Below are 26,229 nucleotides of genomic sequence, written 5' to 3'. Positions count from 1 at the left end.
TGAAATAACCTCAAAAACTGGGTAAAGCATTTGTCCTCTAGCGCACTACCTTTCCAGGGTTTTTTTTACCACCTAATATCGAGGTAAAAATTTACTATCGTGCTAACTGAGTTTATGAACGTATGGAGAGTAGTAATTATTTACCCCAGTGAGGTTTTGAGTGACTATAGAGAGAGTAAATTTTTACTGCCTTCACAAGGTTTTCGCGGGGATTTCTCGGAGTTATTTCCGGTGGTAAAAATAAAAATTGACGAGTACATTCGCCCAGAGACGACAAATTTACTAAATAGCAGAATTGATTGAATTTATTGAACGGCAGAATTGGCGACACATAGATTCACATACAGACAAACACGCACACACAACAAATGCAGAATAATACACCACTCGAACAGACTGCACGCGTTGCTCAACTACATTTTTACAATTCGGTATATATAGGCAAGACTTTTTGACCAGCGCTGTAGTACCGGTAGGAGAGCTCTTTTTTTGCATTGATTAACAACAACGGTTGAAGGTGCAAGCGTAAACTTAAAGTGGGCTGCAGGGAACTAAATGTCACACCGACCTTTTATTATAAATCTACCCAATCTCACCTTTTTGAGTATCCAATAATTACTTGGCACACCGGCTCATGGCCCCACGCGTGTTAGCACTGCTGATCCACAAGTCCATAAAATATACATAGGTACGCACAAACCATGGTGGCTCAATTATTTTCATTGAGCGACGCTGCACGAACAAAGTAGCAGCACGTATTCATCACAACGGGCGTAGAGGAGCGGTGCACGCCTGCACACAAGCTTCTTATCGACGGCGTACTAGGCCTTTTCGAGGAGCACGGCTATCCGATGAAACACAGCTGGCGATCACAGAACACATATCCTGTGCGAATTTCGTCGTCATTTCAGACACAAATGAACACGTGACCGCTATCTTACGGGGACGGGGCGGTGTATGAATACTTCCAACGAGAGACCACCGTCCGGGTTTTCTTCGTGCTCACCGGCAGCCGCTTGCTGGTTCCGTCTGCCTCGTATCGGCTTCGCGCTACATGTTTGACAACAGTTGTTGCATGAGGTGGGTAATGCGGGCAGCACATTACTCACGCAGACATCGCCTACTGTGGAACAAAATATATGCGATGCTTCTTTCACCTGCCCCGGCGACACACTCCCACTGGTCACTGGCGGCCGCGGCTCGGTGCTGACGACAGAGTGAAGCATTTCGCTTATTGCTTCTCCAGTAGGCAAGCACGGACGATGACACCAGATTGATTTTGTTGCCACTGGCAGATATTCGCGATTCGGCTCGGAAGCGAGATATCACCGACGTGAAGGTTCGGAGGCGCTCGGAAGCGCACTGTCGTTTGACGATGTAGGAAACACGTGAGATCCATCAGCCCAGCCAGACACACAGATACCGAGCTTCTTGCAACGTCTGTCGCGAAGGTACCACCGCCGAGCAAAAGCCAACAATTTGCGAAAATATGCAGGACAACTTTCCACAGCAGGTTTTCTTTCTTTTTTTTTCTTCTTTTGAGATCCCCCTGTCTTTTTTTCTTTTTCGTTCACAGAATGCTGTTCTCGCTTGTTGTGCTTATGCTGCCCCGAGTTCCAGTGAAAGTGCGTTGAATCGAGGTCAGTCCTGAGGCACGTCGATGCAAAAAAAAATATATCTGTGGTCCTCGCGTACCTTTAGGATTCACTAAGAGCGTCACGATGGGGGTATGGGGCAAAAGCCACCGAAGCAGCTGCACGTTGCAGTCACGTGGTAATAAAATCTGAAATGCAGGTTAAAAATCACGTGATAGAAAACTCCCTACGTGGTAAAACTGGATTTTGACATCCTTTTACTACTTGCCTGAGAGGTGGTGGTAAAACTATGTCATGTACCATCTTTTACTCCTACACGAGGTAGTAATTTGAAACGCAAGAGAGTTTTCAGAGGTCATGAGCCGCAAAAACCCCAAACTCGGATAGTTTTTGCTTACAGTGTAAGACCTGCAGCTGACAGGTAAACTGGCTTTGAACTGAAAGTGCTTTAAGTAAAAATTTGACCTGTTGCTCCAAGCGACTGCGTCGAAAGTACATCCCAAGACCGAATCGTCAAAAGTCAAAAGCCGCCCTCCTGCTGAGTGTGGCTGGAGACGACGCACTTGCCGCGTTTAACACCTTCCAGTTTGTGGACGGAGAGAAGCGGGAAGACCTCGACGCCGTCGTGCGAAAGTTTAAAGCCTACTGCTCTGAGGCAAAAAATGAAGTTCATAACGATACCAGTGTTGCTTGAAGAACCAAGATGAAGGAAAGCAGTACAAAAAATTTCTTCACGACATAAAAACAGCAAACGGAGCAGTGCAACTTTGGTGATTCAAAAAAGATTCAATGGGGAGAGACCAAATATGCTCGGCACTAGCAAAGTGAAATTACCAGAAAAACTGCATCAAGAAAAGATTCTAACGCTGCAGAAGGCAGAAGAAATGTGCAATGCTGCAGATGTTGGATAAAAAAAAAGGTCTGGCGTGGAGGCAACAATACGGTAGACGATATCTCAAAGTGAACAGCAACGCGGTTTAGAAAAAAGCATCAGCGTCAAAATAACGATTATCGATGCAAGAAGTGTCACCGCCACCACAAACCACGCCATTGTTTTGTTTATGGCAAACGATGCAACCTTTGTAATGAGCTTCATCCTTTCGCAGTTTGCTGCAAGACGTATATCGGCAAGGACGAAGTCGGGAAAGTTACCGAGCAGGTATTGAGTGTGCTGACGATACCTTCGAAATCCTCGAAGTTGCAATGAAAGCACTAGAGGGAAGGATTGTAAAGTGACTGCACATGTTGCCGATCAAGCAGTACAGTTTAAGGTTAACACTGGCTCCCAAGGTAACCTCCTAACCTTTGCAGTTAACCGAAAGACAGCAATGGGATGTCATCTGAAGGCCTCAGATTCAGTACTTCGAGCACACCACGGATGAGTGATTAAAAATTTTATGAGGACGTCACAAACCGTCTTTGTAGGAGATGCAACTAAAGAGATCACACTCTTTGTTGTCAAGCGTGGTCAGGCCCTACTTGGATTGAACGCAAGTGAAATCTTCGGCCTTTCCCGTCGCACTGTTGGCACAGCTGATGCTTCCCACAAAAATGAGGTGCTAAAGGTCTTTCAGCACGTTTTTCAGGGTCTCGGATGCCTAAAGCAGCCTTACAGTATCGTGCTGAAGTCGGGAACAGTGCCCGCCGACGCCGGGTGCCGCTCGCGTTACGTGAGCCACTTCAAGATGAACTGTAAAGAATGAAGCGTGCTGAAATTATCAAGACGCAAATCCCCCCCCCCCCCCGCCAGCCTGGGTGAGTCCTTTAGTTTTGGTGCAGAAGAAAGACCGCAGTCTAAGGGTATGCATCTATTCGAGGCGCATCAATGAACATATCAAGAGGCCGCAATATCAGCTTCCTAAACCCTAAGATATCGAAACAGAACTCGCTGGTGTTGCCTACTTTAGCAGAGTGGACAGGAACTCCGGGTTTCACCGAATTCTGCTTGACGAACGAATACCAAAGGTATGTACTTTTGCAGCCCCGTTTGTGAGATACCGATATTTTCGACTGCCTTTCGGCATTTCGTCTGCACCGAAGGTGTTTCAACAGGCACTGAGCCAGGTTTTTGACGGCTTGCGAGGCATTCACATTCACATCAATGACATCGTGGTTTGGGACAAAACCAAAAAGGAGCGCGATGACAGACTTACGGCAATCTTGAAGGCAGCTGAAAAAGATGGCTTGACTCTCAGTGAACAAAAATATTTTGGGTTAACAGAAATACAGTTTTTGAGTGTAGTGATCAGTTGTGAAGGCATATCACCTAATCCGAAGCTTATTGAAAGTTTGATAGTTGTGCCGCCACTAAAATCAAAGGCTGATGTTCAGCACATGCTCGGGGTACTAAACTATTTTGGCAAGTACATGCCCCACCTGTCTGAAAGAACCACGTTACTGCGTGATCTTTTCAAGTCTAAAAACGTTCTTCAATGGACTGAAAACCACACAAATGAATAGAAATTGGTAGGATGCATCTTAACTTCAGTGCCAGTTCTCGCCATCTTTAACCACAGAAAGGTAATTTGATGCTTCGAAAAGTCGTGTAGGTGCCGCGCTTCTGCAATATCAGGCTGACAAAGGCGGGCGATTAGTTGTTTATGCTTTCCCCGTACTGACGGAAACCGAACAGAGCTATGCACTAATTGAGAAAGAGGTACTAGGTAATATTTTCGGGTGCTGAAAATTCTATCAATTTGTGTACGGCCAAAAAATTGTGATCGAAACAGATCACAAGCCACTAACTTCAATAGCACCAAAGAAATTTGAGACATGCCACCACGCTTGCAGAGATATTTTGAGTCTTATGAAATACCACTATTCTTTGCAGTTCGTCCTAGGAAAAGAGCTTGTCCTAGCTGATATGCTTTCGTGAGCGTCTCGGAAGACTGGAAGTAACGACGCCGGGGCAACAGCAGACGTCAACGTTCAAGCTGTACAACTCATGGGCGCACTGGCCACCGAAACAACGTGCCGGAATCTAGCAGACGCATCTGCAAATGACGACTACCTAAAGGCGGTCATGGGCAAGGTAATCGCTAGCGAAGAAGTACAAAAAAACCGTTTTCTACAGAGTTGACAGTCATGAATGGAGTTTTGTTGAAGGGCAGCGAAGTCGTAGTAACACGAAGAAATCCTCGATAGGGTTCATACTGGACATCTCAGCTTGCGCAAGTGTAAATAAAGAACTTGAAGCCTAATTTTTGGCCATGACTTAACAGCGACATTACTCGGCTTATTCAGAGATGCCCCACTTGCAAGGAATACTCCTGCAAGTAACCGCAACAGCCTCTTCTTTTGTGCGAAACTCCAGCATGCCCATGGTATCGGGTTGGTGCAGACCTATTTCAGTACGCCGGACGATCGTATGTTGTTGAGTTTGATTCCCTTTCGAACTTCTCAGAGGTCGAGCGACTGCGTGACACGACGTCAAGGACCACAGTGGAGGCTCTCAGCGCTATCTTCGCCCGCCAAGGAGTTCCGGTTGGAGTCTGCATAGACAATGGGCCACAATTCGCCAGCCACGAGTTTGCGCTCTTCGCGAAGCAGTACGATTTTTTACATGTCACATAAAGCCCTGGCTACTCCCAATCTAGTTAACTGACGGAGAAAGGCGTCCAAATAGTCAAGCGTATTCTGAAAAATTGCGCTGACTCAAGGGGGGAACTTATGGTTCTGTCTGTTGGCATGTCGCTCATCGCCCTTGGAAGATGGATGGTCACCGGCTATGCTGCTGCAAGTCAGACGCCTCAGAAGTAACATTCCTGATTTTAACGAAGTTGCCAAAATGAAGGTGAGAAAGCACCCGGAACAGAATAATGGGCAACTGATCTCACCTCTAACGCGCGGGACCGTAGTTCTAATAAGGAACAATCTGTGGTCGCGTAAAAGTAGGGTCGTTAACGCAGTTGGTCCGAGGTCCTACATTGTGCAAACGAGGCCCCACCACGTGCTCAGGAGCAACCTACGTCACCTACTTCGAACAAGCGAGCACTACAGTCCCGAGTCAAGTGACGACGAATATCGCACACCTTCTACGCCCCCTCGTCCATATGTGACTGCCTGCAGAGGAGGTACCGACTCGTCAGACTGCAGTGATGAGGTAGCCTCCAGCGGCTCTTCAGATTCGGCACAGCAGCCCTTCATGCTACCTCACCAGGACCACTCTGGAGTCATTCCGGCTGAAGTCCCAAGTACTCCACAGGCCACACTTGCTTGCGCCTCCATCAAGCCCCCTCAGCGCTTCGCGTACAATGCAAACTTTCAGAAGATAGTGAAGTTTTTTGTGTCAGTCTTTTTGTACGCGCAGAAGGATGTATTGGGCACGTGCTCTTCATCATCAGCCGATACGGCTCACACATGCGCAGTGTACTTATACAACGCTGTAAATACGACGCATGTGTTAAAATGTCATTCTTGTTTGCACCCTGCTGTTGCCTCTGTTATTTTAAGCGCAATACAGAAACGTGCCCCGTGTTTCTCACGCACAAATTATGCACGAAACGCACTCTGTTGTACAGATGCACTCGAATAAGCGTCTCAGATGTTCCTTCACTGGGTCTAAAGAGTGCGCGCTTTTTGCGAATGGAGACTGCAATGATTGTAGTCACCTTTGTGCGCCTGGCAACAACAAAAGAATCGTTTCAGGTAAAGCCCGAGACCAGCCAAGATGTACCATCCTGCCAACCACGAGATAAGGGTGCGTGAGGGAGCGTCGCTTCCCTCCTCTAAGCGGGGCAATGTACGCGTGTGAGATTGGAGCACGCAACTCTGCGCTATGTGTCGACGCTCGTTCATTACGCCATCCTGCTGGTAATGCTGAAAACACTATAGTTACCCCCGAAGGTGCTCGTCAGCAGCGGTAAGTGGTAGAGATAAAAAGCTTGCCGTTTGAACTTCGAAGTACGTGTTCCTCCGTGGCTCAGTGGTTAACGCCTCGCACGCATGATTCGAGGACTCAAGTTCGATTCTGTGCGCCGAAGTGTATGGTTTTTTTCTTTCTTGCATTTTCATATATATATGGATACGTATACATGTATGGTGAGTGACGGTGACGTCCACGCTGACGTAGACGCCAGCGGCAAAATCCAGCTGAGAGTGTCCATGTAATTGCTATTGCAATAAAATGGTGTGCAAGTACTACTTTATATTGAACCGATGCGAAAACATTGTTGCGCATTAAATTAATGTAAGCAAAGACAGTTGTGTGTGCTTGCTGCTTCGAGGCAGCTAGGAGGAAGACTATGATGCTAAGAGATCCAACCTGTTTGCCACTCTGGTGCTCAACTTCGCCACCTAATAAACGACCCCTCAGTCATATATGTCGTGGGCTTCTTCGCGCGTAACAAAATAGTGGAGGCGCTGCGTACGCCAAAACAACGACGCAGCCATCACTGGTGCAGCTTCGTTGAAGCTGCCAATTTGCCGGCCTCCCACCATCTGACGAGATCGCCTCAGACATGCCCGAAGCAAGAGGTGCTCCTTGGGCAGCACTGTCTGGTCCGCTGCAATACTAGGTTGTCCCACGGCCCTTGGTAGGTAAAGCGGTAAAAGATGTGTACGCGTGGCGCGTCCAGTACAAGCGAGTAACCAAGTCCAAAGAATGGGATACAGCCGCTCAGCTCACCAACGTGGTGTTCTCCCTAACAGAGATTTGTGCGATACGAGAACCACTAGGACGCACTTAAAAAGGGGATCTTCTCGTTCAAAAGCTAGAAGCGTGTTTTCAAAACTCATCCACTAAAAAGAAGCGCACTAAACAGACGTTGTCGCAATGAGTGCAGCTACACGCCTAGACGTGTTCGACATATGTAGAAGTATTGATATAGTGCAAGTTGGTCAACGATAGCATGACGGAAGCACATAAATTCGGGCATTTGCTGAAAAGAGTGGCTGAGGGCGTGTATAATTTTATGATCGTGAAAAAGAGCCTCAGTTCTGTGTCGACTTCATTCAGCACTGCAGAACTTTTGAAATTCTGATAATTTGTCGGATAACACAAAATTTCGGTCGGCTGGAAAACGTCACGACTGTGTCCAGTGTAGACATGACACCTTGCTTCTACATTTATTTGGCCATTTGACGGATTGTCCGCCAGGATCTCTCCTGCCAAGGAAAGTTGCGTTCAACAGTTGGCCATCATGAGGTGTACACGCCCGATGAAGCTATAACTGCGCCTCTTCTGGTGTCTTAGCAACCAACGATTAGCGCAGCGGATGTGGAATACAGCCCAACCCCACAATCAAGGATGACCACGCGCTTAGAGCTCGCCTCGCCAAACCCCGGTAAATTGTCATGACATCTCTCATTAACCTACCCGCTATGAGCGATGTTAGTCATTTCATTGAAGAGCAACCAAGGTATCGACCTCTGCCGGTGTGCTATACTTGTATTGTACCGGGCCATATATCACAGTTTTGCAACTGTCGCGCCCCGCAGCGGTGGTCTAGTGGCTTAGGTACTCGGCTGCTGACCCGCAGGTCACGGGATCGAATCCCGGCTGCGGCAGCTGCATTTCCGATGGAGGCGGAAATGTTGTAGGCCCGTGTGCTCAGATATTGGGTGTGCGTTAAAGAACCCCAGGTGGTCCGAATTTCCGGAGCCCTCCACTACGGCGTCTCTCATAATCATATGATGGTTTTGGGAGGTTAAACCCCATAAATCAATCAAATCAATGCAACCATCGCGCAGGTTTGCAGTATGGCCTACCAGCAGAATTTCATGACCTTCCTAAGGACCTCCCAGTGTACCATGGCCAGCACCACCTAGCAAGGGCTATTTGCCAAGCACCTTCCTGAACCACTCGCAGACATCTGATAGGAGTTTGATGCCTCCATCGTGACCACGTGCTTTTCGTTCTCCCTCCCCGCTGTGACGCACCGTGTCTCCTTGATTACCGGAAAACTAGGTAGCGAGGCCGACGGAAGTGAGGTCGCTGGAGGTGGGCTACTGAGGGAAATACTTCCTGTGTTGATCCTTAAAAACGAAGTGCGTGTTCTTGCTGATGATGTGCCTGTGATGGTCCTAGTGAACACAGGGGGGATGATTTCGGTAATGAGTGCTTGTTTGAAAGATGGGTTAAAGCTCAAAGTTATTTTTAAGCGGGACGAAAAGTCCAACTTCTGCGATGTGAGTGGTGAGCCGTTGCGCCCTATTAGTGTGTGCTTCGCTGAGATGTTCTTGGGAGGGAGGTCGTGTTATTGCTACGCTCCCGCAAGAAGTCATGATCCGAGCGCGGTTAATCCGCGCTCGGATCATGACTTCTTGCGGGAGTGTGGTGCCAAAGTCGACGACCGCACATGGAAAGTATTTGTGAATTGTTTGCCATCGGGACTCCTGAAAAATTTCTCTGTATGTCAAACTCTATTGTGTGTCTGTCGCGTTACTGTCATTCCCGCGTCCTCTGCCGTTCTTGTGCCTGTTTTCTTATGCGGTGCAACTAACAATAGCTTCGACGCAAACGTAGAGCCAATGTACATTAATTGTTTGAAAAAAAATGAGCTGGTTCCCCATTGTGTGGGGTCCAGCAAAGGTGGCCATACTGATTTCTGAACTGTGAACTGTTCTTCAGAGCCCGTGATGTTACCACACGATTTGAAATTAGTCTGGGTCAGCAGAGCACATGCACCCTTATCGGTGGTCAAACTTACAGATGTGCCGAAAAAACCTGAAGGTCACACTTCGTAAATGGCTTTTTTCTCAATGATAATTCAGAAGGGCTAGGTGTCGGGGCTAGTTGGTTGTACTGGATTGATGCTCGAGACATGCTAAATTGCACACGAAAAACGACACACAGAGGCACAGGTAGCGTACGCATGAGCACGAACTAACAACTGTTGATTCGGTGAAAACATGAGACTGGCAGGTGAAAGAAAAGAAAAAAGAACATGAAACTGCGCACTGCCCAATAAGAAAGCAACCATCTGCGTGACATCACATGTGGTCTTGTGAATCATCTAAAATTTCCGCGTAAAAAAGGAAATTCATCGTTGGACAAATTTATAGATGGGGCATTAAAACACCTGTCTTCGTGAAGCCTGCGCATCGTGAAAGCTTCAGTAATTTCTCTTTACTTCGTATCTTTTATCGTTTCGTTCGTTTTATCGAGATCTAAAGATACGAGGGAAAGAAAAACCATTGAAGCTTTCACGATGCACAGGCTTGGCAAAGACAGGTGTGTTAGTCCACCATTTATATATTTGTCCAACGATGAATTTGCTTTTCTACGTAAAACTTGTAGATAGTTGACAAGGCAAGATTTTATGTCACGCAGATGGCTGCTTTCTTGTAGTGAGCCGTGTGCTGCTTTACTCTTTTTTCCCCCTTCACCTTATACATATTTGTAATGTCTCCATCGAATAAGCAGTTGTTAGATTGCGCTCAGGAGTGTCATACCTTTGCCTCCTTGTGTTTTTTGTGTGTGCAATTTAGTTCGTCACGAGTGTCAACCAGATAAATAGGTAGCTAAGCACAAGCGAACGTCGACAATTACTAATTGCGCTTTTGAAGCAAGTTTCGGTACTGATTGCGCTTTCGAAACGTGTTTTGGTATTTAACTTCGTGCAGATGAACAAAATACTGTTCATTCCTGCGTCTCGAACACGCCATACCATCAATACGAATTCGGTGAATGTGATTCGACAAAAGCCATATAGTAGACAAAAGCTATCGTAAACTTGAAAGTACGCCTCTTTGCTGATGACTGCGTTCTTTATAACCCTATTCACAACTTTGAAGCAATCATCACTCTGGAACACAATTTAAACCTTATCACTACAAGGTGTACACAGTGGTCTATGCCATTAGACTAATAGAGTTTTAGACTAATCTCATTCTCATGAAAACGCACTACAATGATTCATACATACCATATAAGTTCATCTCCCATCAAGTCGGCCGAAATTTATGGTACTACTTAGGAGTGTACCTAACACCTTCATTTTTATGAGTATCAGATGCCCAACAATCTGTTCTCAGACATCAAGCCAAACTTGGTTAGTTAGGTTGTGATCTGAAATCTGAATTCACTGACACAAAGATGCTGGCATACATAACATTAGTGCGATCGAAGCTTGAGTACGCGCCATTCGTTTGGCACCCATCGCAATTTTATCTTACAGATGAAATGGAAGGAGTGCAAAACCATGCAGCGGGTTTATATTGTCACGGGGATATGAAGTGGACGAAGGAAGCGGACTGTAATTCTGAGATGAAACTGTTTATTCGGCCGAACTTTTGACCCGTCAACTGGAGGTAAGGTTACAGCGATGCCCACTGGCACTGATAGCAGCGAACAAAGCATCGGCCTTCAATCAACTGGCAAGTGGTGATGCGCGTTGGCATTTATACACGTGCCATCGAACATTCTAGCATTATCGTTAGCAGCGCTGCAGGTTACAGAATAATCTGCAATGTTTGCGAAGAGGACATAATCTTAACAAAGTTGTATAGTGCAGTCCTTAAGCTTCTTGAACAGTGCAGGTGTGGTTTGTGCTAAGAATCACAGGTAGTAGAGACCATAACAAAAGTTGAGGAAAGAGTGTGGCTTTCCCCCCTCATAGAAAGGCATCGTTCCGATGCTATAATAAAAGAGAAAAGTACAATATTAAAGTAAGAAAATGTACAATAACTACAAGCAATATAGCACAGTAACAACAACAAAATAGTCCTCAGGTTCGCACTTGAAATGGCTTGAGGGGCACGACCATGCACGGCACCGCTCAGAGTTCGTAATGCCGTCACGAACAACCTCATAGTCGAGTGCACCAAGACTTCGACCCACCATGTACGATCCAATTTAGCATCGCAGAAGTTTTTCATGGAGTCCACGATGGCGTATTGGCGTCCACACCCAAACACGGTCGCCAGGCTGATATTGTAACGGTGCTCCATGCAGAGAATGGCCAGACCGCCCAGCGAACAGCTTGCGTCGGGACGCGATGCTCGGCGCAATCGTGACCATTGACCCGGCCATGTCCGTCACTGCGCTGAACGGCTGAGCATGGTGACGCTTCGCCGAGATCCGCAATGTCCTCGACAAGGAACAGAGCAGAAGGCCCCGATACGCAGTACTCGTGCCGGACAGCTGGTGATTGGATGGCAGCACGCAAACGGCCATGTTCCCTGTCTATACGTCGGCTTCCGACAGTTCAGCCCACTGTCTTTTGTCTGTCGCTGCTTTGGCTCATGCCCAGGCATAAAGCTTCTCGCCACGTAATGCTATGTGGCCCAATTGTGGCCCACCACCTATATGAGCCATCACATGCCATCAGCGAATCGGCTGGCTTCACGCACACTCTGGGCACGAAATCGCACGGCTCACTACCGCACCATCGTTGATGTCGTCGCTTTTGTTGACTCATGGTAGTGGTCCACCACCACCACCACTCATCACACACAGTAACAATAAAATAGTCCTCAGCCTCGCGCATAGAGAGAGAGACAGAGAGAACACAAGGAGAAAGACAGCTGAGCCCCGGTAGGCTACCTTGCACTGGGGAAGGGGAGAGGGGAAATAAAGTTATAGAGGAGGACACAAAAGGCCACTGACTGGGCCGACGCGTAACAGTTTTACCATCACAAACTATGAAACAGGCCAGTGTCTTTGAGAAAATGCAACAGTGCTTTCGTTGCCTTTCGGATATTGGATGGGCAGTGCCGTGGTCCCAATACTTTCTCGACAGTGAAATCTCTTCTGTCCAGTTGATTTAAAACACTGCGCAGGTGAAGCCTCTCGTTTGTGTATGCCGGGCAGCCTCGCGCAGAAAATTGCCTTGAGGCACATGACATGGACTTCAGGTCATGCACGAACCACCATGTGGGTCTTCGCAAGCAAAACTAATAAAGTGCTTAGACATCTTGTCAGCAAAGATGGTATTCGGCCTGATCCCAACAAGATTGCCACCGCTCTTTGCTTCCCGCCCCTTCAACCCTCCAAAGAGCTCCACAGCTTTCTTGGTCTCCCTTCTTACTACCGACAATTTTTACACGACTTCAGCACCTTTACTTCGCCACTTCACCAGCTACTTTCACCAGGACTATCAAACATCTGGTCCGATGAGTGCCAAATTGCTTTTGCCACCTTGAAGCGTGCCCTTACGTCTGAGCCAGCTCTTCGTAATTTTCATGAATCGGCACACACTTTCCTCCAGACTGATGCCAGTGGTCGTAAAATCGGTGCTGTTCTTTTCTAATGACATGGCTGTTCTTATGAACGCATATTATATACGCAAGTCGTACCCTAACACCACCCCAGAAAAACTATGCCTTCACTGAGCACAAGTGCTTCGCCTTCATCTGGGTCGTTCAGAATGTTAGACCATATCTCCACGGCCATCACGTTACCATCATGACTGACCACCACCACTTAGTGCTGGTTCTCGATCTTAAAAGAATTTGTGTGGACGTCTCGTCGCTGGCTGTTTCCCCTTCCAGAATTCGACTTCAACGTCGCGTAAAAATCTGGCAAGAAACACAAAAATGTTGATGCCTTTGGACATTCTCCATGACATTTATTGTAAAAATACCCGGCATGTTTGCATCCCTGCGCGACCCCGTCAACCCATTTTCGGCACTTCTTTCGCTCGCCGCTGTCAATGCGCGTCCGCAATGAGACGTTTGTGTCTCAACAACGCAGTAACATGTACTGCCACTCTATTATGCAATGCCTTCATGGCTGATCGCGTTTTCCTAACGCCAACACCCGTCACTAGTTGCAGAACTTAGAGATTCAGAACTCCATCCTCTACCGCTATGTCTTCCATCCTGAAGGACAGCGCTGGGTTCCCTTCGTTCCTCATTGACTCAGTACACAGAAATTGGAAGTATTTGACAGTACTCCAAGGCTGGGCATCTCGGTTTTCACAAGACATATAAGCGCATCCGTAGCCGCTTTGCCTGGCCTGGGTTTTCCACTTGCATGGCCCGATACGTTGCTTCATGCTCACTATGCCAGCGCCGCAATCGACCCGCATCATTTCACTTGGACCGATTCAACCTCTACATCCCATGGGAAGCATCTGTCTCGAGACATGGATCGCGTATGGGCGAGTGCTTGGTTTTTCCTTTGAATTGAACCATGTTCTAAAAGAAGGTTAAATTTTAGAACTGGTAGGTAACTTTGCCGAAAACTCAGTTTGCCTATTCTGGGAAGTCATCTTTGAAAATTGCGAGTACTCAGTATAATCATGGACTTACGGGAGCTGCAGAAGCCAGACTTCTTGCAGTAGTGTGAGGAATTGGGGTCGATGTGAATGGTTTGGCACGAAAGCCCATAAATATACAGGTGAATAATGATTTAGAGGATGACGATGAGGAAGTAAGCGAAGCATGGGACCTCATCATTGAAAGAAAGCAGAGCCGCTCAGATGACAGGAAAAGGAGAAAACTACAGATGGAAGCTCGAGATCGAGTTCTTTGCACTAGATATGGAGTTGAGTAGCCGGTTGGGACCCCAGCAAGGAGTACTTCTTCTCAACCAAGAGGCAGAGCTCGGTATGCCTAGGTACATGCAGCCATATGTGGTATCCTGGTGTATAGGACACAATAGAATCCTTGAACAGCAGTGTATGCAACTGTCGTGCGAGTGAGACACCTGGTCTCAGAGGCTACTCAAAGTTTTGCCCTACGAGGTAGTGGATGTTGTTGCGCGACTCAGTTAGCGGGATGCGAACAACTATGAAGTTGTTAAATCTGAGCTAACTAAGAGATTCAGAATTTGTTAGCAAAAAGAAAGAGAGACTCAGACCAGTGCAGAGTCTGAAAATGAGGTGCGCCATGAAGCGCTGAAGGATGAGATCGCGCCAGAAAAGGATTCACGTATTCTGGATTGCATGAAGGTCGAGCGTGTAAAGAAAGATGCTTTGGCCGGTCTGGAGGTAGAGACGGCATCGCAAGACAGTGCTTTAAAGAATAAGGTGGGTGCCAGCAGCACTAATGGGCTCAGAAAAGTGGTGGAAACCTTCCTCGTGCCTCGAGAGGACGTTTGTAAATTGTCAAACATAGATATGGTTAGCACTGTGGCTGATCATCGTGAGTGCGGGTCTCTTCAGCAAAGCAGCGATACCATCGAGGTGGTTTGCACACATCGCAGAAAAAGGAACAAGCGGAAGCGTTCGGCTAGCCATTATAGTTAGTCACCGCATAAGCCTAGGACAAGTTCCACCCCGTCGCAAGAAAGATGAAAATGTAGCTCATCAGTCTGTTTAAGGAAGTGCCAGTTTTGGCGTTTATTGAGGTGCAAATGGCAAGACATGTTAAGGGGGGAAAGGAGGTGCGTCGCCCCATGTAAATGTGCGATTCAGTTCAACAACTTCGGGAAACGGCCTTGTCCAAAGGGTCAAAGTCTAAAAAACACAATGACTGATTACCGCGTGGAAGTGAACAAAGAGATACACTGACCCAGGTTTCCCCCTGTTTATGGCGTCCATTTCAGTGAACATTCCTGAAGGGAGCCGACTGTAGTGCCAAATGAGGTGTGACAGCCAGATCTTAGAACTTGTGCAATTTCTGGCTTCTGGTACACTCGAGACCCGCCAGGACTGCGACCCCATGGGGTGTGATTCAGGAGAATCTAGATGAGAAAAGAACGGTCACTTCGACTTGCATAGGCGTGCTATGTATGGTTATTCCGTGTTGCATTGGAAATTCGGATTTGCGTCGTTTTAACTTTGTAGGTTATGAGATGCGGCGTGAAGTTTTAAAAAGGAAAACCGCCGAACTAAAGGCTGAAAGTTAGCATTGAAGTGGTTTAATCATTAGAATATGTGAAAAAGGTAAAAACCAGAAAAAATGTGTTATTTTTTAGTGTTTTAAAGCTTTAGTGTAATATCGTATACCTTCACTGTCATATGGGTGTGGCGTGAATGAGCATTTAAAGTAGGAATTTATTAGCATGCACTAAATGATTTCATAAAATAATTAGGTTTGGCACGAAACGTTGGAGTTGTCGTTACGCACTATTGGAATTAAGGGCCATCGGTACACATTTTCAGCATAAAACACAAGCAAATGTTGTGAGGTGCTTTTAATGAGTATGGCACCTGGGATTTATTTCTTTTTGTACAATGTGTGTAACCTTGTAAGGTGAAGAGGGAGGAGTGTTTAGGCAAACTGTGAGCGATTATGCGTTTTGATTAATAGTGCCATGTATTCTGCAACGCTGTAAAATTGAGAGTAATTGAAGCGCTCATTTTTACTTAGAGGTGTTAGCCTAGACAGGTAACTAACCCACTGAACCTGTTATAAGACAGTGTTCGTCCTCTATGTTTTGTTTGAAGAACGATTGTTGAAGTAATCGCTTGAGCGGACAGTTTAGCTTTTCCCAATGTTCAGGTAGAAGCAACCGGGGACTATTTAGATCACAGCATAGACTAAGGTTTCGGAAAAGCTTATGAGTTCAATATCTCAGAAGTAGACCACTCATGGTGGCCGAAGGTAAAGACGAACGTTAGGACAGTTTTGGACATTCAGCATACGCAGACCTCTTGACCGATGCTCTTCGCGGGACAGAACTGATGAAAGTGGTCGACGATGAAAAGAAGGAACAGCTTTCATAAGCCAAGAGGTAGTACGTAGCAGCCGTTTTCTTTTGAGAGATCCCAATTACGACCGAGAATGCATGGTCCAGTGTTATGCGAGAGATCAAGGCCTATGTGACATTCTATGTCAGAACGACAGTGGTAACGACCATGCTGCGCTCTGCTTGAGCCAGAAATTGAGCTCTTGTGAGGTGGCGTACTGCACTTCTTGAAAGGAGTGCGTGTGCACTGTCTGGTCTATTCATAAGTTGCAGTGTTATCACTATGGTGCTAAATTTGAAGTAAAGACAGACCATTGTCCCCCTACCTGGCTGCAAACCGCAACATCAATGAACAGCTGCCTTTTGCAATTGGCGCTTGATTATTCTGCAATATCGTTTTGACATTAATAAGAAGTGCAAATTGAAGGAAAACACTGACGCGCTTAGCGGCTCTTTCCAAGCCATCCAGGGGTGCTCTTGATGTATCAAAATTCATGTTTGAGTTTTGTTTTCGTGCAACTTACCATGTAAACGGGTGAGGTAGCGCGTTTGGTTTCCCAGCATAAGTGAGTCCTGAGAGTTGTGTGTGTGAGCTTTTCGTGTAAAGCTAGTTATGAAAATTGGTTTGTCATCCCTCTTTCGGCTGGGTTTGTTCATAGAAAGCCGAGTGCTTGCTTGTGCATGTGGTCGACTTTCTGAGGAGCTGCCGAAGCTTTCAGCAATTAACCCGACAATGCAACAAGCGAAGGCTAGTTCCGTGCATTCAACTGTGGAGACTTTCGTCGTCTCTTCATGCAGCAGCAGTGACTTTTGTCATCCGTCACTCATCTGGCGAGGGGAAAACTGTTGTGGTTCTCGTCCATGGGTGTCATGCTGGCTATGAGAAGCATAGCCGTGCTGCATTCCCACATCCTGAAACCCCAACACTTTTATCTCGGAAAGAGTGCCAACTGTCGGGAAGCAACAAAGGAATAAGAATGTGGCAACTTCGACGGTCTGTGAATCAATATCCTTACAGGCATTTCCTCCATACTGGCTTGTATGTCGAGACAGTGAGGTAGACCAACCGCGCAGGTCGTGTCTAAGCAATTAAAGTCGCTAATCTTTTATTGCCCTTCCAAGGAAAGACAGCAGGAAGCACTCATCCGTCAACTTGCTCTGTGAAGGACTCCACTTCCCCTCTCTTCAGTGAAACTGACCGGTGGAGCATTGCTTCAGGAGGAGGAATGATTATTAGGCGGCCGGGTGTTATAGGCTGATGCCATAGTGGGTGACGTCATGTGTGTGATTTGCGTTTCTTATCAATCAAGGAGAAGGAGCCCGACGCTGCAAAGTGCTGGATGTTGCTCTGAACCATGGTTTATCGGTTCATTCTCCACGCTCGCTATTTGCGGAACTCTAAACTCCTGTGCTGTAAATAGTTGTAAATAGTGCCAGCAAACTTGTTTGTTTTTCGTTTCCACAGACTTGGAGTTGCAGCACGCTACCAAAGAAGTCCGAATCTGACGCAACTTTGACGTCTCAGCAAATCACTTCAGCGAGGACGCGTGTGGAAGACCCCGGTCCACAACACTGCCATCAGATTAATGGCCTTAGAGAGCGCCTCAACCACACACTGACAGACGTGCTTTCTCTGTATGTATCGAAAGGCCACACTGATTGGGACGTAGCTGTGTCGTTCGTCATCTTCGCCTAGAACTCGTTGCGTCATGAAACAGCCGGCTACTCTACTCTTCAAGCGTCATTCCTTAATATCCTTCGACACCCTGCTTTGTTCTGACCAATTATTCTTCACTTCGTACGCTCAAGATGCCATCATTTGTGCCCTCACGGCACGCACAGTATCCCCTGTTCGATTATCGTCGTCTCAGAGAGCAGGGAAGTCTTTTTATGATCATCGAAATAGGAATGCCGCTTTTTCTGTGGCATTTCTTGTTCTACTGTGACTTCCATCGTGACGTTTTGGCCTCTGCTAGAGTTTTAATAGCGCTACGTCGGGTTCTACTGAGTCCTTCGTCAGGTCACACCTGTCACTTATGACATTTCCGCGACAACAAAGGCATTGGCTCTTACATCCAGAACTGAAGTAGTCCACTTTTCTCGTCTTAAGCCCTACAAAGCTGACTCGCCCACTTACCAGGCACCGAGGTGGTGCCTTACCGGGCGGGGTAATGGCACGTGTATGAATCTGTCACTCCGGCTCAAGCGCTAAAATGACACCCAAAAGAAGGAATACGACAATGTTGTTGTAGGCGGTTGAACTCTCGAGCTTCCCTGTTGGTCTGTAATACTGTGTGCCTGCATGACGTTAGCTAGACCCACTGCCAGCGAATAAATCTTCCCCGTAACAATATGTTGCAAACTGAATATGTCACAAACTAGCTTGTGCTATAATATAACTCTAAATATAGTCCTATGTGTATATAATTCATGAGCCAACATAATATTTTAAGTATACTCCTCGGGCAAGTCTCTGTGCGGCGTGGGGCTGCTTTAATTGTGCCATGCCAATCATTGGGTGACCTGTCATTGCATTTCGCATGTGTCAGTCCGAGTCCGAATGAGTCCTAAGCATAAGACATATCTATTGAGGGATTGTCAGTGAGCTTCATTTATTCTGCCAATCTGTAGTCAGCTTTCAGAACCAAATAGTCCAGATAAAGCTGGTGGTAGCAAAAGGTTCAACTATTTAACTTCAACTATTTAGCTTCAAGCTTCAAACTATTTACAAGTGAGAGATAGGTGGCAGCTTCAAAGGCCAACCCTAGTCCGGACAGGGATCCCTGTGGCTTCCGCAGTGGCATGCGCCCTGGCCACAATTGCTCTTTCCCCCCCATAGGCCGAGCACCCGAACATGGCAGCCTCCCACCTCTTTCGTGTAGGGAATAAAGGGGAAGTGATTGGTGGAACCGCTGGCTTCGATGGGCATGCCCAGATCATGTGGGAAGTATCCGCAAGTGGATGACACAGTGTGGGAGTTAGTATGAGGCACCCATTAGCGGCGTGTTGTGTGTAACGCAACTAATGCGGCTGCTGCAGACCGCGGAGTGAGTTTCCAACCCGTCCACTAACGACGCCGATCAGTTCCGCGAAGGTAAACGCGGGAGACCCGTGCATGGGAACAAGGAGAATCTGTCGTTCACACCGTTCCCGGGCAAAGCCATCAAAGTCACCCCCAGTTTAGGACAAAACGGGGGAAGCCTATAGGAAAGCGCATTTCGCAAGAACCAGGCCAAGCGCCGTTTTCTGGCCTTAAGTCATTACTGGCATGCACGTGTGCCATTGAGAATGACGAAGAGACGCGACCACTGGGCTGACCGAGACATTGTTGCGGCACGCAGACGAGCTTGTCTTCCCCCGCTATACGTCCTTATCCAGTGTTGTTAGGATTGCGGGGCGCCTGGCTGTCACACACCTGGTCAGCGCACAGGGCTTGACGGTGTACTCACCACGCTTAAGGAGACTTATACGAAGCGACGTTTCATGAGAGAGCTGATGGAGCTCGAGCGTGAGGATGGCCACTGACGGAGCTCTGCTGATACGTGACCTGGAAGGGGAGAGAGTACGACACGCGTTGCGCAACGAGCCTGTCCCCTTGCGTGTTATATTTGGTAACGTGCTTGTTTCCAATGTTGTTTCCATCATGAATTGATTGATTGATTTGTGGGGTTTAACGTCCCAAAACAACCATGTGATTATGAAAGACGCCGTAGTGGAGGACTCCGGAAATTTCGACCGCTTGGGGTTCTTTAACCTGCACCCAAATCTGAGCACACGGACCTACAACATTTTCGCCTCCATCGGAAATAAAGCCGCCGCAGCTGGAATTCGATCCCGCGACCTGCGGGTCAGCAGCCGAGTACCTTAGCCACTAGAACACCACGGCGGTGTGTGTCCATCATGAAAGTCAGGTTGATGCAATATGCCTTGATTTTGCAAAAGCCTTTGATAGGGTTCCTCATAACGAATTAATTAAGAAATTGAAGCAGATTGGCATAAATAACAATGTAGTAGAATGGGTCAGGTCATATCTGACATGTAGGACGCAGTATGTGGACATAAACGGCTACAAGTCTGATCATTTACACGTAACATCTGGAGTCCCTCAAGGGTCCGTACTCGGAGCGGTGTTATTTCTCGTTTATATTAACGATATTTGTTCCGACATTAATCAAAATATTACTGTTAGACTGTTCGCCGATGATTGTTTACATTATCGAGAAATATGTAACCAAAGTGATCAAAATATACTCAGCGATGGCTTGGCATCTATCGAGAAATGGTGAGAAACATGGAAAATGCAAATAAATAAAGAAAAAACGGTTGTTTTGCGAGTTACAAACAAAGTAAAGCACGTCAAAAATTTCGAGTATCAACTAAGTTCCACTGCGTTAGCTACCGTTAACAGATGTAAATACTTAGGAGTAACAATATCTTAAGACCTGAACTGGACCCAACATATCAGTAATATTTGCTCTACTGCTGAAGGGAAGTTATAGTTCTCACGTGGCAAATTAAAACTGGGTCCAGCCCCCGTAAAGTTAACAGCGTACTTAACAATAGTAAGGCCTACACTGGAATACGCAAGCATCATATGGGACCCTTATCAAAAAGGAATAAATAAAAACATCGAGTGGGTACAAAGAAGGGTGGCTAGATTTATTCTTTAAAATATTCTCGTAAAGATTCTGTAACACAGATGCTGCAAGAATTAAATTTACAGCCCCTCGTGGACCGCCGTCGCATAGCCAGACTTAAATTCTTGTTTCTGCTTTCCCAAAATACATTTAACTTTGATGCAGAGCAGCACCTAATTCCCCGTCAAGTGCGGAGCCTACGAAGTGACCACCTCAGAAAATATCTAGTTCCTCAATGTCGTGTGAACACATATGCATACTCTTTTTTCCCTAGAACAATAAACGACTGGAATGTATTACCCGATGCTATACGTGATTCTCAAACTGCAGAACATTTTGAAAACAATGTTACAAAATATTTTCTAAGTGAATCTTCGTAAACGGTGATTGCTGTTTTTGGTGTGTGTGCCTGTCATTTTTTTCCTATGAATCTATTTGCTGTAACTTGTCTCATGTACGTTGTAGGATGTAATATTGGGAAGTGTATTTTGTGATGTATGTGATGTAGCATGTAAGTCGTAGAACGTATTATAGTGATGTATTCCTTTAGTATCGGCTATGCATTTCTTTTTTACGCATGACATGACGGTTGTTATGTCAGTTTTCTACCCCATTCTGTAACGGCCCAATCGGCCAACAGTACCTGGAAATAAATAAATTAAAAAAGTGCTCATGCAATTGGTGGTGGTGATGCGATCACCAACGTGTGACTAGCTTGTGTGCAGGCCCTTTGTTTTACCGAGAGTTGAAAAGAGGGTGTTTGAATGAGAAATGAGAGCGGAGGTTTTGGCTTGGACTCGGGCAGATGCCTGAGTGCTACATTAAGGCATCTCTTCACCGGACAACGGCTCCTCCTTCACGCATGACGTGAAGGAAGAGCCGAACGGGCGCCCATTCGACAGGCACCCATTCCGCGCCTCAAACACCTTCCCTCCTTAGCTAGTGTATAAGCCAGCTGAGGAGCAGGAAATTAACTGTGGGCATTCCCTAGAAAAGGCCGGATTGAAGTGCCTAAGTATCGTCGGGTCCAATAATGTGCTTGTGTACAAGAGTCTCTGTGCGGCGTGGGGCTCCTTTGTGTCATGCCAATCATTGGGTGACCTGTCATTGCATTTCGCGTGTGTCAGTCCGAGTCCGAATGAGTCCTAAGCATAAGATATATCTATTGAGGGATTATCAGTGAGCTTCATTTATTCTGCCAAGCCTCATTCAGGACCATTGCCGAGGGTACGAATTGAATCTTGTTTGATTTGTACATCGCAGAGGGCAACATTCGAGCAGCATTTTCAACAGCATGCGAATTGTCTAAATTGTGTTTGGTGTCAAGGACTGAATGTAGTTCTGCACGAAGACGCATACCACGGACTCCACTCTCCACCTTATCTACCTTCTCCGTCTTAGCCACCACGATGACACAGTTGTCACTGTGCTAGGCTGCTCAGCCAAATGTCCCAAGTTCTAACTCTGTCGTGGAGGTCTCGTTTCAAGGGACGCGATGTGGTACATATCTATGGGCTTCTATTTATGTGCATGTTAAAGAAACCCACGAAGTAAGAACTTTCTGAGCCCTCAACTACGACTGTGTGCCTCACTATCACTGTACTTTTGGCACCCAAAAGCAGAATACCAAACAATAACAATCATGTTCATCACTCCTCTGAATGTTTATCTTATTTGACACAACAGCTCGAAGCATGAAATCTATAAAAAGTTTATCGAAAAAAAGCACATACATGGTCAGGAATAACTTCACACGACGCGGTGCCGTGAGGCCACATGTGGGAAACGCCACCCTGAAAATACCCATCTTAGAGCACTGGAAGCGTGTGCAGGCTTCCCACAGCCGATTCCATTAGGAACCACGAAAGAAGTACTGATTGGATTTAATTGATATTTTTCACATTTATTTAAATGCATTAGAATACAAGACGTGCAAATTTTCATAGAGGTTTGCGATTTTTTTCAGAAGTTATGACACTGTACTTTAGAAAGTACGCTGGTCCCTCGAGATAGCAATACGAAAGCTGGTGAGATGCAAGAATGGAGAGTACGCTAGTTTCTTGCCAAACGAATACTGAAGTCAACGTGGCCTATAGAGCTTATCGAAGTACTGACTAACACCACGCTTCCTGCAACAGTAGTTCAGTGCATTGTGGAATACCTGCATTGTTTTTCAAGATTTGTAAAAATATCGGTATATATGAATAGAGTGTAATAGCAAGCTCAGCGGACGCTAGAGATCTCTTGAAACTTCCGTTATGTACAACAACGCCAAGTGAGTGTCTTGTTACTATGCGAGTGAAGGGCAATTGTCATCTCATAAGGGGTCTCCTGAAACATAGAGTGCAGTTGCAGACCCCGTATTCATTGTCAGGGGCCATTTTTCTGATGTGGGTAAATGTAGGCCTGTACCACTTTGTCTCAGCCATGAAATATCTGTGAAATATATATCTGTGAAATATAGCCATGAAATATATTCGCGGCATGGTTGTAGAGCTCAGCCCATTCCATGACATTGTTACATATGTTCAAGAGAGTCGGCAATGGCACTACATGTTTTTGAACGTATGGCCACCCGTTTACAGAACATAAAAGCTACTGTGTGGTCAATAGGCAGCATAGAAACAATGCCTTTGATTTTGACCTTTATGAAACAGAATAGTTTCCAGTATCAAAACAGAAACTAAACTTCCTACGTTTCTTTGGTTTCATAATTTTTATTGTTGACATACATCGCCCTTCGCACCTTCCTCATTCTCCTCCTAAGTGTCTACACTAGAGTCAGACGCGATAATGAAGCATCAACGGGCTCTCTCATATTCACAGCGGTATCTGTCCCAGCCTCTTGGGTATCAGATAACCAAAACTAAATGCTATTATTTTAAGGAAAATGGCTGGTGCAATATTAGAGGCGCCGCACAACATTAGGTGCGTGTGTGCTCTCACGAAGTCCCATTCTACTATATAAAGTACACTCAGAATTGATTACACCTCCAAGCAAAACTATGCACTCTACACACTTGTCGCGTTGTGTAGGGATTATTGTGCTCTTGGTGAAGCATAAACCATCCGTTTTTTCAACTCATAAATTGTAAAAATTGAAACCAATTTAGGAAGAGCAGTACCGACCACGTGCGTTTGGCGGGCTCTCGTTTTCCTAAATGTGAACGACTCATAGAGAAAAAAATATAGGACAGAGTCAATATGCCTACTTATCATTATCTTCCTGCAACCCTTCACATTCAAAATTCTAATGAGCAAAATCAGAATACAGTGTTATGTATTTTTTTCCAGAATACGAAAGTGTATTTTGTGAAGTACACTGGTTCCTAATAGGTTGAAGAGCTAATGACGGGGCAGAGTCTGAATTAGAAAACATTGGCTCATGCATGAAATCCGAAGTTTGACGGCAAACGATCTGGCCGGGGAAATTCACACTGCAAATGCGAAAGGATACACCGACCAAAAAGAAAAGAATATTTACTTGACGTTTCGACACCGCATGAGGGTGCTTTGTTAGGAATCGAATTTAGAACAAGACTACTGCATGGGGTGCCGAAACATCGAGGAAACATTGTATTTATTTTAACTGAGTTGCACCGACTGAAAAGAATGCACCGACTGAAAAAAATTGCCCGCAGCTTCCCTCGGGGGAACACTGAGGAGGATGCGGAGCATATAATTGGTTAACGGGGTGTTAAAGTGCGACTTACTTGGGTCGATGGCTAAATTGGTTAACGTGGTTGTGAAATGGGGTGTTAAATTGCGACTTACTTGGGTCGATGGCTAAATTGGTTAACGTGGTTGTATGAGGGGGTGTTAAATGTGTGAACACGTACACACGTATGCGAAAGGGCGGCGCTGGTCGAAGGGACGTCGATCATTGTGTTTGTGGATTCGTTGGAATTCATTTCACCGTGACCTTGGACGTCAACGCGCCGTACAAACCAACCGACGAGCGGCAACTGAGCGAGCGAGCGCCGACCTTGAGTATATATACAGCGCGACGGCGCATGCACTGTCAGCTGTCGAATGTTCGAGAAGGGGGAGAAGCGCAACGGCGCATGCGCGCGCGTCAACTGCCGATGTTCTCGAAGCGCGACGGCGCATGCGCGCGCGTCAGCTGCCGATGTTCTCGAAGCGTGACGGCGCATGCGCGCTACATTATACAGCTAGCGAATGTTCGTGAAGAGGAGAAGCGCACGCGGTGTGTAGAGGAGGAGGGGTACACAGATGGTGGAGGAGTGAAGCGCGCGCGGTGTGTAGAGGAGGAAGGGATGCACAGATGGTGGAAGAAGGAGGAGGAAGCTTGCGGACGGTGCCGCACTACAAGCCTCGAGTATTAGATGCTCCGCATCTAAAAAAATGCACCACTGAAAAGAACACAGCTTGTGAATCATGGACTGCACGGTGAGTTAGTAGTGCAAGGAAAAGAGCCCAAACAACTGGTAATATGCTTGAGAAGCACAGACGACTGGGCAAGTTGCTAATGGGTGCTGTGTGCGCTGTGTCCAGGTGTCTTCATTTTGTACTTCAATTATTTTGCGGAACTAAGTGAAGATGAAGTACCCACTCGCCCCGCAGTCCGTGCTTCTCAAGCAAACATTGTGTTATTTTCAGTAGGTGCATTCTTTCGCGTTTACAATACAATGGCTGACCGATTATCAAAAATCAAGTGAGGGTGAATGCTGGACCATTGGTCTGCATTTTTCTTTAGATTATTGTCTATTTTCGCATGCTCCAACATTTTGCTTAACAACCATCATTCAACCAACAGAACTAAATCTTACCGTCAGGGATACCAGATGACACCCACCGAACTGTCGCGGCCGGAACAAGCTGCTTACGATCGATGTCAACACTCGAGAGCTTCGCTGGATGATTGGGAACCTGTAAGGGGTTTGGCTTCAGGCAATAATAAGTGCACAAATTGCCCCCAACTGAATGAATCGCGAGCATGAAATCGAAAATTTATCTGAGAATCTATCATTTTAAACGCATTAGATAGAATGCTTACATAATAAGAGATGGGACGCTGATCTTTCTTTCTGCACGCGTGCTAATAGCACGACCGTCCAACGATAGACAAGAAACTGACGCGAGCGCGCAACTAAACACAACACACAAGAAGAAAAAGACGAGGACGGGTGAAAACTACCAACTCTTAATAGCGAGAAAAGTCACCCTGTTGACCACTGCTTGGCTTGCCGGCATTGTGAACCGCGATTCTGCTGTGCCAAAATCCTAGGCAGAAGTAGAGAAAAACGGCTTGCGAAACTCTAGAAGCTTTTTTAAATAATTAGCAAAGCAGGTGGCCAGTGTGTGAGTGAACCCTTTATTTCGCTGTGGAATACTGAATTTTAATTTCTTTCTTTCCTGCTTAAAGTTCACTTCGGTTATTGTAATGGTGCCCCTGCACAGGGTGTTGATGTATATGAAAGTGTGGATGTTCCTTCAAAATTATGGTTCGCAGTTTGCG

General features: G+C 46.3%; 1 protein-coding gene across 1 annotated transcript in view; it reads right to left on the bottom strand.

The window, feature by feature from the left end:
• LOC142765885 (uncharacterized) overlaps window positions 1–25,623 on the bottom strand; it is a 78,405-nt gene extending 52,782 nt beyond the window's left edge. The window contains exon 1 of the mRNA XM_075867693.1: window positions 25,541–25,623. The gene's annotated coding sequence lies outside the window, so the exon portion shown is untranslated. The remainder of the gene's footprint in view (window positions 1–25,540) is intronic.
• Between the last annotated feature and the right edge of the window lie 606 nt (window positions 25,624–26,229).

This window comes from Rhipicephalus microplus, chromosome 1 (assembly GCF_043290135.1).
Source record: "Rhipicephalus microplus isolate Deutch F79 chromosome 1, USDA_Rmic, whole genome shotgun sequence".
Classification (NCBI taxonomy): domain Eukaryota; kingdom Metazoa; phylum Arthropoda; class Arachnida; order Ixodida; family Ixodidae; genus Rhipicephalus; species Rhipicephalus microplus.
The sequence above is the reverse complement of the archived record's forward strand: the minus strand, read 5'-3'. Positions and strand labels throughout refer to the sequence as shown.